This window comes from Agelaius phoeniceus, chromosome 3, assembly GCF_051311805.1.
Source record: "Agelaius phoeniceus isolate bAgePho1 chromosome 3, bAgePho1.hap1, whole genome shotgun sequence".
Taxonomy (NCBI): Eukaryota; Metazoa; Chordata; class Aves; order Passeriformes; family Icteridae; genus Agelaius; species Agelaius phoeniceus.
Window position 1 is genome coordinate 100,215,046 of NC_135267.1, and position 16,789 is coordinate 100,231,834.

The following is a 16,789-nucleotide window of genomic DNA, read 5'->3' on the forward strand; positions in this document are numbered from 1 at the left end:
TGGGTTGGGTTTTTTTTGAAATTGCAATTAAATTATACTTTTGATGCCCTCCTAAAACAATTTGCAACCCCCAAATGAACCTTTGGAGACAAGTCTCGTCCTTCTTAATTCCAAGGGCACCGTGAAAAAGGCTGCGGATTAAATGGTCACACCAGGACTCCAAGATTTAAGAATTTGAAGTCTTGGCTTTTCCTATTTCTCCAGAAAGGTTTTACTTAGACAGATGTCATCAGTGTCCTGGGCAAATATTTGGTGGCAATACCAAAGCTTGGAGCATACAGATTAATATTTATTTAATTTTGTATTTTAAGGACATTGACAGCAACTTCATAATTAGGCTAATAACCTTCCCTAAGTTTGTTTATTCCACTCAAACACATATTTTTTTGGCTGGGGAGGGAGGAACAGGAAGCGTGACTTGGTCTCTCAATCACTCTTTCTGTTTTGTCCATCACCTTGGTTTCTTTCCCCTGTTTTTGACCTGCACTTTTTCTGGATCAGACACTGGCAGGTTGAGAGGTAATAAGAACCAGATGGACATAGTACAGAAATTGCCCAAATGGGTACGAGAATGTGGGGAGCTGTCAGGCATGGAGAGAAGCTGGAATTTTTCAGCAATAAAATGGGATTTATCGCCACTCTACCACAGTCATTGCCGACAACCGTTTACCTTGACAGAAACCCCATTCCAATAGGCCATACCGATGCAGATTTTTTTTTACTTTTTTTTTTCCCCTAAGAGTGATGATTGGTATTTGTTCTAAGGCTCAAATGGCCTGCACTAAAGGTGAAGCATTAGGCCAAAGTCCTGTATTCCCTACTGAGGCAAATGAACCTGCTAAAATAAGTTCCTTCCACAATAGCTGTGTAATTGAAACCAGAAAGTGAGAGAATTTGATAAATTGCTTGACCCTGAAGGAATGTTAAGGTCATAAATTTTCATTGCATTTTTTTTACTTCTTTTTTAGGAAAAAAATCTCTTTTATATATTTGCAGGTAGGTAGATATATTATGTTTAGTATTTGTCTCTGAATTCAAGCTAACTTCCGGATCATTAGTTGTTACTTTGCCATCCTCTCCCCATAGAAAACTACTAGAGGGTTCAGAGCATTCCTGCCTACAACTTCCTAGGAGGGTTGAAGGACACAAAACACTCACAAATGGCAGTGCTGTTAAGGAGTCAGCCACATAAAGAATAAACAACCCAAAATTGTGAGGTTAGCAAGTGCAATCCCTTTAGAAAGACAAAATAAACAACATCAAAAACACAAACATACTGTACTTGAAGAGTGCTGGAGTAAAAAAAAATCTGTAAATCATTTACAGGCTATCAAACATTTACTGCTACTTTCAGCTTTTTTTTTAACTTAGAAGTGGTATTACCATTTACTTGAATCATCAGAGTTTTCTTGAATAATATGTACAGTATTGAATTATATGTCTACAATAAGATGTCCCTTCAAGCTCAGAAAGACACAAGCAAAGCCCAGATCCCATGGTATCTTATTGTGGTAATCTGCATCTTGAGAATAAGTAAAAGACAAGAAAATTTTAAAAACATGAAAATTAAGGCAAACAAAAAGAAAGTATGAGAACAATTAGGAGAATAAACAGCAAGGTAAAACATCCAGCCATGCTCCCTGTTCTGTGCTTGCACACATCAATAAATACAGTCATATTAAAATAGCTTCCAAGAAGAAGCAGAGAAGAAACTCAGAAGTATTTTGGTTTTGTGTACGGTTGTTTAAGTTTTGGTTTTTTTCCTGCAGTAGCAAAATTTACTTCTATAACTGTAGCAGCTTCTGCTTCTCAGCTGCTTGAAATTTGCCATCATATACTAACTGTTTTTTATAATCTGGCTGCTTTCCTCCCTGTGCTTTGAATATAACATTTCCGAGGCAAAATTGTCTCACTTCAATAAGGCACTGCACTTTGCATAGCCATACACACTTAACCCTACATGAAGCAAGTTAAATAATCATTAGCACAGTAACCCATTGCTATCAAAAACTTATTGGTCCTCTAAATTTTAAATTAATGGCCTGTCTCCCTTGTTCTGTGTATCTGTATGTATCTGGTTTTCAGACACTACAGTGGAAAGTCATAGACATTTTATAAGCACATAGATGATTTGCATTATTGATATTTCAATTTAAAAGTAAAATAATTTAAAAAAAGTGCAGGGAAAAATAGTTCTGCTGAGTTGATTCATCCCTAGACCACTGCTTCTTCAGTAACCCTTCAGAGTGTAAATTAGTTGCCAATATTTCAGAAACCAGTAAAGAAATGCACTCTGTTCCTATCTGGCCAGGTTGTTCTAGCTCAAATAAGTTTCCTTAAGAAAGCACGTAAAAGAGAAGCTAAAGGGAAAAAAAGAAAAAATAATTGAAACAATGTTGCCATAAAATTATAGCCAAAAAACCCTCACTAATTTATACTCACTTTTTCTTTTTGGAGACATTAAATAAAACTGTTGTGGAATGGGGTTTCCTTGCTTTGTGAGGGATGTTTTTTTCCCCCACACACTTTCTGGCACAAATCCCTTCTTTCCTTTTTATTTCTTTGAGTCCCAAAGTAACTGCTAGTCATTTTGAGACAGTTACTTATCCGGAGAATGAAGGAGTATCATCTGTGTTTCAATTAGAGAAGGAAAAAAAAGATAAAGACTTGGAACGTAATCGAAAAATGCAAAGAGACATATTAGGATGAGAATTTTCATCTGTTGCTGTATAAATATTTTAATAAAAGTTCTAAAATAATGTGTCTGCCTCCTGCTCTATAAAAGGGAGGAGATTATGAAGTGCAAATGATGCAGCTTAGATGTATAGATCCTACTGGGATTTTTCACCATTTAAGAGTCTCTTCATGCTTCTCCTCCAGAAGTTTGTTTTAGAGCCATTTCAGACCCCGAGAAGTATAAATTTCACAAGTATAAATAAAAGATGACCAGCAAGTGGCTTCAATCACTAATATTTTTTGCAAACTAATGTTCAGCTGATGCAACTTGATTTTGTTTTGCATCACATTAGTGTCACGGCGGCAATGACTGGCTTTTATTCACCAACCCTTTGAGTCAGCACTTCAAGACATCTTTCAAATTAGGTCATACTGCAAATTTGCCGCTGATACAAAGGTTGATTAAGAGAGCTTCACAATTTTAAAGGGATGTCTTGTGAGGAGAATTAAGGTCTGGTTGATAGTTCCAGGAAATGTGAGGCCCCATTACTACATGAAAATAATGTATAGGCTCTACGGGGAAAGAACATATTTCCTTGGAGCACTTGAAGAAATACTCATTTAGAATTTAACCAAGTTCTCCTCCCCACACTCCCCCCCCATCCAGTTACAGGAGAAATTGTGCAATGGGTCTCTGAACAAGCCTTAAATTACAGCACAGAGGCAGTGAGATGAGCCCTGCTCTCCTCTTGCTGAAAATCAGTCCCCCTCTCTTGCCTCCTTTGATCTTCTTTGGAAAGACCTATTTCTCCCCCCTCCCACTGAAGCATCTTGGTTTCTGCTTTCCCCCATAAAACAATCCAGCATCGCAACGGGACCCTTTATCTGTAATGTAGCAACTCCATGCTGAAGCTGAATTGCTTGTGTAAACCTCCCTGAAGAACTGGAGGGAATGATGAGAAGTGACAACCAATCATGGTGGCCAGAACTAGGATTGTAAATTACTTCTTAGCCCAATTTAGGCATCTTAATGAAGTGGCCAAAATTTTTCCCCTCTGCAGTACAGAAGGGACAGTAGCTCTTCTTGCTCCAGGGTCTGAGCATGCACGAGAAAAATCTCAAAGGGAGCTGCTGGCTGCCGAGTGGTTCTGGAAATTGGGCCACTTCATTTTTGATAGCTGAGTAGCAAGCAACATGAATGATCTCTTTGAAGGGAATCAGACCCAAATCTAACATTTCTGTGGCACTCGGGGATTTTAGACTTCCCAAACTCTCTCTCTTTGCAGGGAATAAATACACATGAAGAGCCGAGAGTTCCCTTAATTTGATGTAAGTGGATAAAAGTCAACTGCCAGCTTCATTTTGATTTAACTCTTTGGCCCACCTGGCAAGGCAAGAAGTTGCTGTTAATGTTGTCTTTGCCTAATGAATCAGTGCTCAGGATGCAAGGAAAAAAAGGCAGGATTTTGGCTGCAGCTTTATTGAAAGCAGTGGTTAATTCTCCTGTTGCTGAAACTAGAGTCCCCAGAGTTATCTTTTCTATGCTCAGGAATATTACCATGATTTAAGGCTATAGCATCTGTGAAAAAACACAAACAATTTAAAACCAGAGCCCAAAGAGAGGTTTTTTGCCATACAAATAGCCATGAAAGCCAGAAAAATGTTTCTTATTCCCACTTGTATTTTCCTTAATTTCTTTGCAGCAGAGTCCCTGAACTTGCATTTCTACTATGGCAGCTGACTTCATTTCATGTTTTTGATGTTACGATCAGCCACAGACCTTTCCATTCTCCATATGTTTCTGGATTCAGTCACTTCACCCGCAGCCCTCCCCTACAGTATAACACCTCAAATCCCCCCACATGGCAAAGTCTATTTTATTCCCAGTCACTTTCAATTTGCCTCCTGTGTTTCTCTGAAGGATTTAGTTGAATGTGATTTCTAGAACCAAAAGAAGAGGAGGGGGAGAGTGGTAGGCTACAAATGAGAAGATGGCCTGTGCCACAGCCAGGAGTTGCTGGAAGTGAGAGTTTTGAAAAGCACTGAAATAGGACCACAACAAGATTGATTTTAATATTTTGAGCTACACTTACACTTCCAGTTCCTTTAACCCTCTACCAGGTTATTAGATTAAAATGGATATAAGCCCTAAAAATATAAGTAATAACAAGATTTAAAGACAGGAACAGCAGCAACAAAAGGTGTATATCTACCCTATTAGCTCCAAATTCCCCTGCAGACCTAATTTGGTTGTGTCACCCCACTTCCTGCCCTGTGGAGGTTGCTGCTGCTGCTTCTGCTACTGCTGCCCTTCTCCAGTCTCCATGAATCAGGCTAGAAAGGATATGAACTCATGCTAGAGTGACTTAAACCAATCGTGGGAAAACAAACTGGGGGTTCCTTAAAAAAAAAAAAAATTCATACTGCCTTTTGAGTCTTTGTGAAGACACTGAGAACATGCTTCCAAACTCTTTTGTTCTGCCCTAAGGGATGGAAGGCTGCTCTTAATACAAGAAAACAAAGCCTTCCATTGCCACTACCAACAAAAAAAAAAAAAAAAAAAAAAAAAAAAAAAAAAGAGAAAAAAGCAAGCTGAAATGCTTATGAACACTTTGCTCCAGGCTCTGTGGCAGTAAGGAAAAATCATTGCAACCATCACAAGACTTGGCAACACCAGGGCCATGCCAGCAGAGTGCTCTTCCCCATTACTGTAAATCACAGGCTGAGCCCAGTTTATTGTGAAACATCCAATTGTGGCTCCTTGAATACAATAAATAAAACCACCATCCCTCAGTGCACTTGACTAGTATCTGTGGAAAATTCACACTTCTGCCTAGGGACAGGACAGAGGCAGCTGATGCTTCAGCGTAGCTTAGTGGAGACAAATCACAAAAGAGAAGCTGCAATTAAATATAGGATTTTCTGTGCCTCTATCCTCTTTTTCACCATTGCTACTGCTGAGAAAATCACTTCATTCATTTTAGGCATTGCAGTATCAAGTATTTTGAGAGACTAGATTTGGGCTCATTTTGGTTGGGTTTAGGTCCACACTTAGATCAAAACTGAACACACACAATGGAATAAAAGCTGAAATGGTCCCTGGGAATAAGGCAAACTGCAGGGGGTAACATTCACCTTTAGCCAAGGAGCCACGAGCCCATATTACAGCTACCAGCCCTCAAACGCGTGCCATCAATGCTGCAGGGCCCTGCTTCAGCCCAGCGAGGATGGTATTGCTCAAGCCTTTCCTCTGGGAATATGTCAACAGGCACATTTAAAACTCAGCTTCTGCAAGCTATCAGCCACTGGCCCTCATGCCAGGAAAACACAGAGGCACTAATGGAAACAGTACACAACCAGGGAGCAGAGCTGCACGGGGTTAGATCAAACTATGCCCATATTTCATAGGATTGCTCCTGCCCCACCATTGCTTTAGTATAATTTTCCACCATGCACAGACCCAACGGAAGGATGTTGTGATGGAGCCAGAGACAGAACAGCCCTGTAAATAAGGCCAGCTCTGAAACCTGCCAAGCAATCCTAAGATATAACAGGCAGTACTACTGCAGGACTCATTCCCTACGGGACATGGACAGAAAATATCCAAAAATAATGGATTCAAAGCCCTCTTCTTTCTCAGAGCTTGTCTCTTTTTGTGCATCCTGGGTCAGCTGAATATTTATAGAAGAGACTGGAGGTCAGACTGCTTCACTCACTGCCCCAGCCCCCTTGCCCAGCTTTTGCACAGCCAAGTCGCCAGCTGGCGGGTAGCACCTCTCCCTGCTGCGCCGGGAGCGCAGCCTCCTCTGAGCACCAGCTGGCTCCCAGGGACACCGGCGGGGACAGACCCACTGTAAACCAAGTTGCTCCAACCTCCTGGGTAACTGACATTAGAATGGGCCCTCACACTGTGACATTTAAGGCAGAACTTTATTTTGCACAGGGTAAAACTTGTAATTTAGGTTCTTTTCTTTACCCCCATCTTTCTTCTGTTCCCAACAGTTTCACAGCTCAAAGTCCCCCTTGATGTAAGATACAGATATATAGATTACCCACCAAGCCATACAGGACAGAATCCCACATACAAATCTGCTTAAACCCTGCAACTTCATCAATAGATGTCTGCGAGAAATAAACTTCAAGAAATGAAAGAGCCAAGTTCTTAGGGCCAGCCGGTTTGCTCCACCAGCTCCATTGAGCAGATGAGAAAAAGCACCTAATTAGCCAAATTTATTAATATGCTGCTTTTTTTTCTTCAAAGAGGATACAACTACATTATAGAGGTGAAACATGACTTTTGATGATCAAGCTAGCAGTGATTAAATAAGGTTAATCCTCATTTTATATGCTAATAGGATATTTATAATCTCAACTGCATATCCAATTTAGCTATTTTATTTTCTGTTGTTAAGAAAGTATTTCTTATTAGTGAAAGAGAATACCCCTACGTTCACTGCAGATGCTATTTTAATTGGGCTCAAGTGCATTGTGTGTAATTAGTCCACTTCTCTAATATTTCATCTATAATTACACCCTGAACAATGTGCTTAAATTTCAGAAGGGCTGCCAGTTTAAATTCTTTTTTAAATAAAACTGCTAATTAATTGGTGACCCTTCCCACAGACAAATGATTCACATTGTAGCCTAGCCCCAGAGCTCTCAAAGGATTGTCTTTTCAGAAGTTTGAACACCTTGTTTTGACATATACCTCTGATCTGAGAATCATAAAGGCACCCATGCCATCCACCTAGTTTTACCAGGACTGCCACTCCAAACTTCCTCCCAAGGCACGGCAGCATGGGCATGGCTTTAGTAGCAATTTTTGACAATGCTGGCTATAGAGAATGACCAAAGAAAATAACTGGATGTCATTAATCCCATTCACCTCATAAATTGTCTCAATAAGTTAAGAGAAGACAGTGATGTGGCGAATAGGGGAGGGTTCCCATTTATCCACTACCGTGGCCCAGATCTGTAGTGGAGCAAAATAGAAAGAAATAACCCCAAACATGGTGATGTGAATATTCTGTGATCCTATCAACAGGACTGAAATGTCAGCTCTGAAATACGTCTTGTGCAAATGTCAGGACAAGGTACTGCTCGGAGCTGGTGATCAAACTGAGCTCTCTCAGAGGAAGGCCACAGTGTAAGATACTGCATGGGGTAAATATTTCCCACTGTAAAATACCTGCATTCATTCCACTGGCTGCACACTGTGCTACCAAGTCTGGTGTATTTTATGGAAGATCAGAGGATACAGCACTAGGGCACAAGGGTGGTCCTCAAAGCAGAACCTCCTAAGCCCTTTTGCCCTTTTCCTTCCTCTAAATGGCAGCAAACTACTGGGTAACAAACATACCTGTGCATATTTAGATATATAGATATAGATGATATAGATATAATCATACTGAGCATGGAGGATCTTCATCTCATACTTCTCAGACAACCATTTTGTAAACACCACTTTGCAGCTTTGCTCAGACTTCCCTGCTGGAGGGGCAGCTCCACCTCAAGTCAGCCAGATCCAGCTCAGGACAAGTGCAACAACCTTGTTGGTTTCCTGTCCCACTGGTGTCCCAGCAAGCTGCCACCACTGGCCAAGTCTCCTCTTGGTTAGTCCACTGTGGGACTTGCAGTCAAGGGGGTCTTGTTATTCCCACTGTCCAAGGATTTGTGATAACCACATTGAGAGTCCCAGAAGAAACAGGGGACACACACGATGAATCTTCCTAGTTTTGCTTTCTTAAAAACACCCTCAGTTCAGGGAGAAAGTAAATCTTTTAATCACATGGGATACCCTTGCCCAAGAGGACATAAACCTCCCTCATTCCTCATGGTTCTCATCCCAGACTGGGCAGGGGAATAGGTTACTAAGTTGGCAGGATAGTCAGGATAAGGGCAGTGGTCTTTACTCTTCCAAAAGCCTTTCAGCATGAGGATGAAGGTTGTGGACCAGCAAGTGTCCAGCAGAAGACAGGGGTGAGGAAGAGACAAAGTCACACCCCTGGAGATGGAGAAAGAGATGCCCTTTGGGGGCACATTGCAGGGCTATTACCATGCCCTCTTCCCAAAGCACCCCTTTAAAGAGCTACCACTTTGGTTTCAGGCTTTTCTTCTCCCTAGGGGATGTGAAATGCTAGGTGCTATTTAAGGAAGGGTGACATCTTCCTCCCTACCCACCCCCGAAAACCCAAAAGCCTGACCTATTCCCATCTGCTGGGGAGAGCCAAATTGCTACCAATCTGCCTCTGATGTGAACTAGCTCTTTCTACCCAGAAGTTTATTTTTCAAAACAAGTGGGCCTGCAAAACAGTGTTTATTTAAAACACAGTATGAATGCCAGTAAACCAACATGCTCAGGGAATAGCACCCGGAGGTCTCCCGCTTAGTGTTTGAGAGCTATTAAGTAAATCAGGGGAAAATTCCCCAGGAAATGATGGGGTTAAGCCTGATGGGCATCTCTGTGTGATTAAATGCAACTTAATGAGGTCACAGGTAACAGATTTGGGTGCAGAAGTGTTTAAACAGCATGCAAAAAAAAAAAAAAAACAAACAAGAAGCCTTCATAGCACACAGGGGATGGGAATTGAGGCTGGTTGTGGTGTGTCTAAAACCACATGGATAAAAGGGTGGCCTTCTAGCACACACAAGCTTTTCACAGCCTTCCTTAACGACTTATGCCATTGAGCAAACATTGCAGAGCTCTCAGCTACGAATGATCTGGCCAGTGTCATGAGTCAAGGATGGCCAGCATCACTTTGATTTCTTAGGGGTTAGGGAGGAGGATTTAGGTCACAACGCTTGATTTCCACCCACCTCCCCAACATCTCTAATAGAAAATGGTTGTCTTGATCGAAGGAGCTAAATTCTGCTGTCATTCTGCAGGACTGCAGGATAATTTCATTGACTTCATCTGAGCACTTTGGTTTTGCTGATACATCTGTCAAGGACAGGAGGAGATTCTCAGTGTCTCACAGTCCCTGGAACATTTGTTCAAGTACCCTTCAACATTCACACAAGAGGGTCTTCTTACACAACCCATGGTTGAATCCCTAGGAAAAGAGGCCCCTGGCTGACATCCCACCAGCAATGGGGCATCTTTGTGGAAAGATAAAACAAAATTTTTGGTTTTTTCAGCCATAAGGCTAAAAAAGATTTTTTTGTCCATTGTTGGCCTGGAGCAAGTGACTCTTCCTTTCAAAATGATAAATGTATACCTACAGGTCTTCATGTGTGGTAAACCATGATGCAATATATTCTCCCAGCTGGCCACACCTCCTCTTCTCTGTTTAGCATACCAGTTCACCTGATAGAGTGACTTGCATTCACATGTGAACAATGAAGATTTTACCAGTTAACTATTAAAAAACCCAAAAAAAATCCAAAACCCAACAAAACCTAGAACCCATATTAGGTGGAAAGTGAAAGGCCAAAGGGAAATTATTGCTCATTTAGACAGCAGCATAAATTTTCTTCCTATTTTTAACCTAGCTTTTAATTTAATAAATTTTATGACCCTTATATTAAGTACATATGTTTTACAAGACATTGTGTCCCTTGAGTCACCCTGAATTTACTCTATTATAGCACAGTTAAATGAATGAATACTGTGTTTCTGATTTCAGCTTACCCCTTATTTGATCCTTATATAGTCAATAAACCTTCCTAGAAGCATGAAGCAACTGAATCAAGCAGGGTGCCAAAGCTGTGTTTGGGGACTCTGTTAGTCTTTAAAAAGGAATTAGTAAATTGCTGTTCTCTTATTCAGATCCTGCTACACCACTGCCAGGTTTCCCATGCTGTTTACAAGGAATAAATGGTGATACTGATAAGACTCTTGAATTTATATATTACCAATTTAATTTTCATATGATAATTTAAAAGGAAGGTCAAGTTCTCCTTTGCCTCCTAGCCACTTCCAAACCTCCTAGCCCCTTAAACCCAACTATTTTTTTTTCTACTTCTCTCTGTAAATTTGGAAGAGCAAGAAGAATTTAAATCAGCCCTGTACACATCATGGATTATTCACATACAAATGCAGTTTTGGGAGGAAGATGGGAGATCTTTCAGAAGCCTTTGAACAAAATCCAACTCTGCTTTCCTTCCACCTAAATTGTTGTGTATAGGCTATTAGGTGACAGCAGAATAATGCAAAAAAAAAGTAATGCCAGCTGCAAATCAAGGATGAAAAAATTGGAAGATGAATCTAATTACCTGGAGTAGATCCCTTTACAAAACTAAGATGTTTTGATACTCAGTGCCTGCAAAAAAATAAGCATGTACAGAGATTAATCTTGTTTGGGTGCATTTACACTGTTTATTTAAGTAATACATGAGGGCAGCTTTTCACAACAGGTTTGCAATGGTGACAAAACACAAAGATTATAAAGGGATAGTTGATATTTGCTGAACAGTGGGAAGCATGAGTTATTGATTGGCTTTGTATCAACCTAGAGTTTCTTTTTAATACAATAAAATTAGTTTAGAAGGGTGTTTTATAAATCGGGCGGTTCTTATTTGATTTGAGTACTGACTCTTAGTGACTTGCCAAAGTTCAGTAAATATGCAGAGTATAGTATATGCACTTTATCTTTGTGTATTAGCTATGACATAAACACAGAGGGGAAAAGTCAAATTTTATACATCAGAAAATGGGTTAGTTGCCAGACATTCTAATGTCGTGTATTTAATTTCACTGATGTATGTTAAAACGGGAAACCAAATTCAATGAGCTGTTTGTTTCTTTCTACAAACATGCTTACATCAATGACCTCTGAGGACATGACCCCAAAATGTAACTAGATGTTTAAAAGAATCTTGAAGATCTATATAAGACATTAACATTTGTGTCAGAGGGTAGTATACAATCGTGTATATACTCAGCTGTCTATATGTCGACTGCTATATTTTTATTGCTACAGGAAACCAGCCAAAGTCCCAAACAGGAAAATTATCAGCTCCTTTTTATTCTTGGCATGGTCCTGTTTAAGACTAAAGACATGACCTTAAGTTAGAACATATTTTAGCCCTATTCAGTAACCATTTTGTCACCTTCTGTGTGGGGTTTTAAATGCTATCCTGTCTTGGGGAGCACAAGGCTCCGAAAATGGTTAGGCGCAGTACATGGATGTGTGCAGCCCTGAGTGTGAGGATTCAAGAAGACTCCTAAAAAAAAGAAAAAATTACCATTTTAGTGGGCATGAGGAACTCCTGGTCACCTCTCCAGGGACAAACTGATGTCAAGTTCTGCTGTCTGTCAGGATTAAGGGCCTGTTTGCTTTCTCACTAACATGTGGTTTGAGAACAAAGCAGCTCAAATCTCCTTCGTTCTTTACAAAGCATCTCAAATTGCTGAGTAAAATTCCTTAATCCTCCCATCTTAATCTGAAAACATCAACGCCACATGGTAACACTGAGGTCTCTTTTTGTCTGTTATGGAGCACCATTGACATCACTGTTTGATTTGGAGCTAACTTTTCCTGGAGCCACCCATTTTCCTGGAGCCATCAGAGGGAAACCTCAGGTGCTTTGTTCTCAGAGCAGTTGTAAATGCTCTTTCCTAAAGTTTCCACTATCAGTAAGAAACTAATTACAAAGCAAGAAGAGAATAAACTGGCATAGTTTCTCATCTCCATAAACATGTGTGGTAAAATGTAACATGAGCTTTTCCATCATGAGAACCATGAGGAAGGATGCAGCAGCTGCTTGCCTGAGTGGTCCAGAGGTTGGGCTAGGAGAAACAATCTTCAACATCCCCATCAGTACAAGCAAGCAAACTTAGTCTAGAAAGCAAGAAAGCAAAACACCTGATATGAAGAAGGTTGAGAAGTTGTAACGTGGCACAATAAAGTCTAAACACCAGATGATTTGATCTCAGTGTTTATGCGTAGTCATCATTCTGACATAAAACTCAGCTGTCATCCCAAGCAGTATTTTCCTGAAATCATTTATCCAATAACAACAAAAATCAACTCCTAATTTCAGCTAGAAAAAGTATAGAAATCACTATGTTCTCACTCTGCATTCCTCCTACTACCGCTCTCCTACCACTTTTGTCCTGTGTTAGTTTTACTTTCCTTGCCCCAGCTTCAGACAGTGGTACAAACCTACTTTGACCTATATTTGCTAAAAATTATTTTGTATCTCATTCGCCTCCATTTCTGACTTCAGCAATGTGCGTGCCTTGGTTCAAGCTTTGCTTCCCCCTCTAATCAGGGCCAGGTCAGCCCCAGAGACAGGACTTTTATCCTAAAATCCATAAGGGCTCCATAAGGAGCAGCAAGAAACTCCCTGTGAGAAAACTTCTAACATGTTTTGTTCCTCCCATCATCAAGTAAGACACCGAGAGCAGCTTCAGAAAGTCTGGCCATGAAAAATAACTCCAGGTTTATAATCAGCAATAGTCAGCTGGAACACATAACTCACTGCTGAGCTGTTTATGCACAGCTGGAGCAAACTGGTGTGGAACAGAGTGTGCAGGGCAGGTGGGCACAAGGATGCACAGCATTCAGTTCTCTATACCCTGCTGGTTGGCTGCAGAAGGGATCATCAGGGTTACACCCTTCAAGATGCCAAGGCCAAAGGCTGAAATATATCAAAACCAGCACTATCTGGGCTATAGTGTTTAGGAAAACAACAGGTAGAACTTCACAGCCCCATGCTGCAAAGCTTTGTCATGTAAAAGGTTTTCTAAGCATAAGAGATGGCTCTTGAGACTGGAGATCCTGAAGCTGAAGAATATTTTCTTCATCTATCACATCTGTAAAAAATATTTCTTAAACTATCTCAAGAGGCTTCCAGCTATTTGCTGGATACAGAAAGCTGAAAAAATGGATATCTATATCCAGAAAGGATGCTAGAAAGTTCCCTACAGTTCTCTTGGTAAGGATAAAGCTTTGAGAATCTGATTTATTGAATTAAATTATAACAGTGAGTTAGCAAACAGACAAAGATTCCGGGACAGGCTTTTCCACAGAAAACTCACAAATGGGGAGTTACAGAGTAACAACATCTCTGAGACTACCCTGAACAAATAAAGCTTTTAAGGTTAAAAAGCAAGGAGCAAGGTGCATCCGCACAGATGGAGCTCAGGGACTGGAACGGATGGGAGCCAGCAGAGCCTGCAGAGGACCGAAGATCCTTTAGTACAGACAGGGATGACTGATCTCACACAGAGTGAGCACAGGTCAAAGCCTTGGAAAAAAAACCAGATTATTAGGAAACAGAATCCTTCAGAAATTTTTCCACATTATTCCTGCAGGCAGTGAGACCGCACATTTGAACAATGAGCTGACGGCAGGACTTTAATCAAACCATTCCCACAGAAATGCTCAGACACTTGAAACACAACTCATTGGCCAAAATTCCTCCACACAAAGGTGACAAATGAGCCTTGAAAGACATGCCCACAAAGCAGACATTTCTCAGCTGATGACGAACAGGCAGCCGTCACTGCTGCATGCTGCTCTTATCCCAAGTGGTAATAGCTACTGGCCTCAAGAACTAGTTAGCTCTCATTTATATCACTGGAAAGCAGTGTCTCCACTGAAGTCAATATAGTTTCACTGGGCTAAGTGTGATCAAATTAGGCTTGATGTCCACAGACCTGAGTGTATTGCTAGCCTTAGGGCAGGGGAGCAAGAACAAAGGGCTCATATATTGGTATCTGTGTTTGGTCTGTAAAGGATTGCTCTCTCCTGCCCACCACATCTTTCAACAATGGGCTATGTGGAGTCATACAATTAAAAAGTCATTTGTGTTCAAGATTCCCACATCTCTGACGTATGCCTTGTCACAGCACAGGAGTTTAGCTCTAGTTCAGAGAGATTCGAGCACCATGAAAAGCTGGCTGCCAGCAAAAATCATTCTGAGAGGAAACAGAAGAGGAACAAAGAAAGAGACATACACAGAGCAACCTGGAGATGCTACAGGACTCCACCAGAGCTGACTCTGGGTACAAGCAAAGCAGGCAGCTGCCCAAAACCTCAGGGAGACGAAGGAACAGGAGCATTTTCCTTGATGTCCTTCTTCCTGCACGGCAGCAGATCCTGACTGATGGCCCTATTGGTGGCAACTGGAATCAGGAGTATGAAGTGTCAACCTTCAAGGCCACCTCCAGAATTCATGCTGGCAATCACAAACATCAAAGGTTTGTCTGCAGTGTTCCAACATGAAGTCTAAAACATCCCATGTTGTGCTGGTGATGTAGGCAGAGCCTTGAGAAGCTGCTGGTGATCTTGAAAGGGGACAACCACCCCTCACAGGGGCCTTGGCACACAATCCTGGAAAAAGCTCACCTGCCACTGGAGCAGGATGGTTACCCATTTTTATTTTCCCACATTCTGCCTTGTGCATGGTTATCACCACACCATCCCCACCAGCTCTGGAACAAAGCACACAGGTGAACTTGCAGCTAGAAACACACACATGTACAAACATGCTCCCCTTTTGTCAGCCATAGTATTTTACAGCCCATGGGGGAGTAATAAGCCTGGGCTCTATATCTGCTTCATGGTATAGCATAACTTTCAATCATGTTAATTAAATTAATATGGGCCATGCTAATGAAAACCACAAAATACTATTTTGGTGTCTATGAGCACATACATTTTGATAATATCAACTTGTCATTCTGATGTTCCTTTCTACACCAAATACCAGCAATGTAAATATCTAACAACACTTTCATCATAACAAAGGAAATTCTTCATCAGCACCAGACTGAACGCAGACAGACTTGTGTAAGCAGCAAGCACCAGAAATATCCAGACATACGAGGGCTCACCAAGTGTTCAACAAACGCTCCTCCTATCTAATCTTTTAATCTACTTTTGAGGTATATTTTTGGCTTGTATTTTGTTTTAGGTTAGGGGGTTTTTTTATTATTATTATTCTTTCCCTGCATGATTAGCCATCCAGGAAATGTTTAAATTACAAAATCATAAGGTTTAAAAGATTTATAGATCAAATTATATTAACCTAATGCAATAGGCCAGCCATACGGAAATTAGAAGTCTTTATATTTTATTTTGGTTATTAAATTGCTCCCCTTATACTGTTTAGTTTGTTTGTAACAGCAAGGTTTTGCTGTCTGATGTTAAAACTCACAGTGTAAACCAAGCAAAAATAAATGACTTAGTCCTTGGTTCAAAGAAATAATAGGTTACTAGCATAATTAATTTTATGTTTAATTACTGCAGAATGAAACAATTCAACAATATCCAATCAATCCTCAGAATGACAGAACAGAAGGTCAGCAGTTGCTAAGTCAATTGTTTTGAAAGAGAAATTTATGTCAGGTTCTCTTTTATGTGCTAGAGAATGAAATTGGATAAAAGTGGTCAAGCAAATGTTAATTAATTGTATAAATGTAATCCTGTTGTCATGCAAAAATCACAGAGACTCCAGGCACAGCGTACAAAGCACTGGATATGCATCAGTCAAGAACATCTAGAAATTACATCTTTGAGTTAAAACAATAATAATGGAAGAAAGGAGAGCAAGCAGGAATGTTTGAAAGCCAGACTAGTTTTCAAACTGGCATTCAGAAGCACATTTGTACAAGCTGACTGGTTCAGCCCAGTGGCTACAGAATCAGGTCCACACCATCATGAAATCTGACCCTGCTTCACTCCTTGGGAGCAAATCTGACAGGTGGCTGCTTTTGCCCTCCCTGTCTTTCTTCAGATTAGGAAGTTAACTGGGTTCAAAATTTCCAACTCCTATGATTATTTTTTCACCCAAGCCTCCAGGTATTCAGTGAGGTGTTATTTTCCTCTGACACTAGCCTTTAGTTACATGACTACACATTCCCATCCTGTCTCAAAATACCTGCTCCTGCCTCCACACTCCCAGGAAAGTTTGGTGTTTTAAGAGGCCTCACCTGCAGTTTCCAACAGTTTCCATCATTTCCCAAGGTTGTTGATCAGGTGTTTCCAAGACCAAAATTGTATAGTAGGCTCAGCAATCCTCTGGCCTAAAGTTTCATTCTTTTCTTCACTACTCTTCTGTTCAAGCCTTGCTCTTGTCACCAGCACCCGCTGTCTATCACAAGCTGCTTCTTCCTTTAAAAGCGTCTTGTGAAAAATCTTTAACCAGTCTATTCTATTATTTT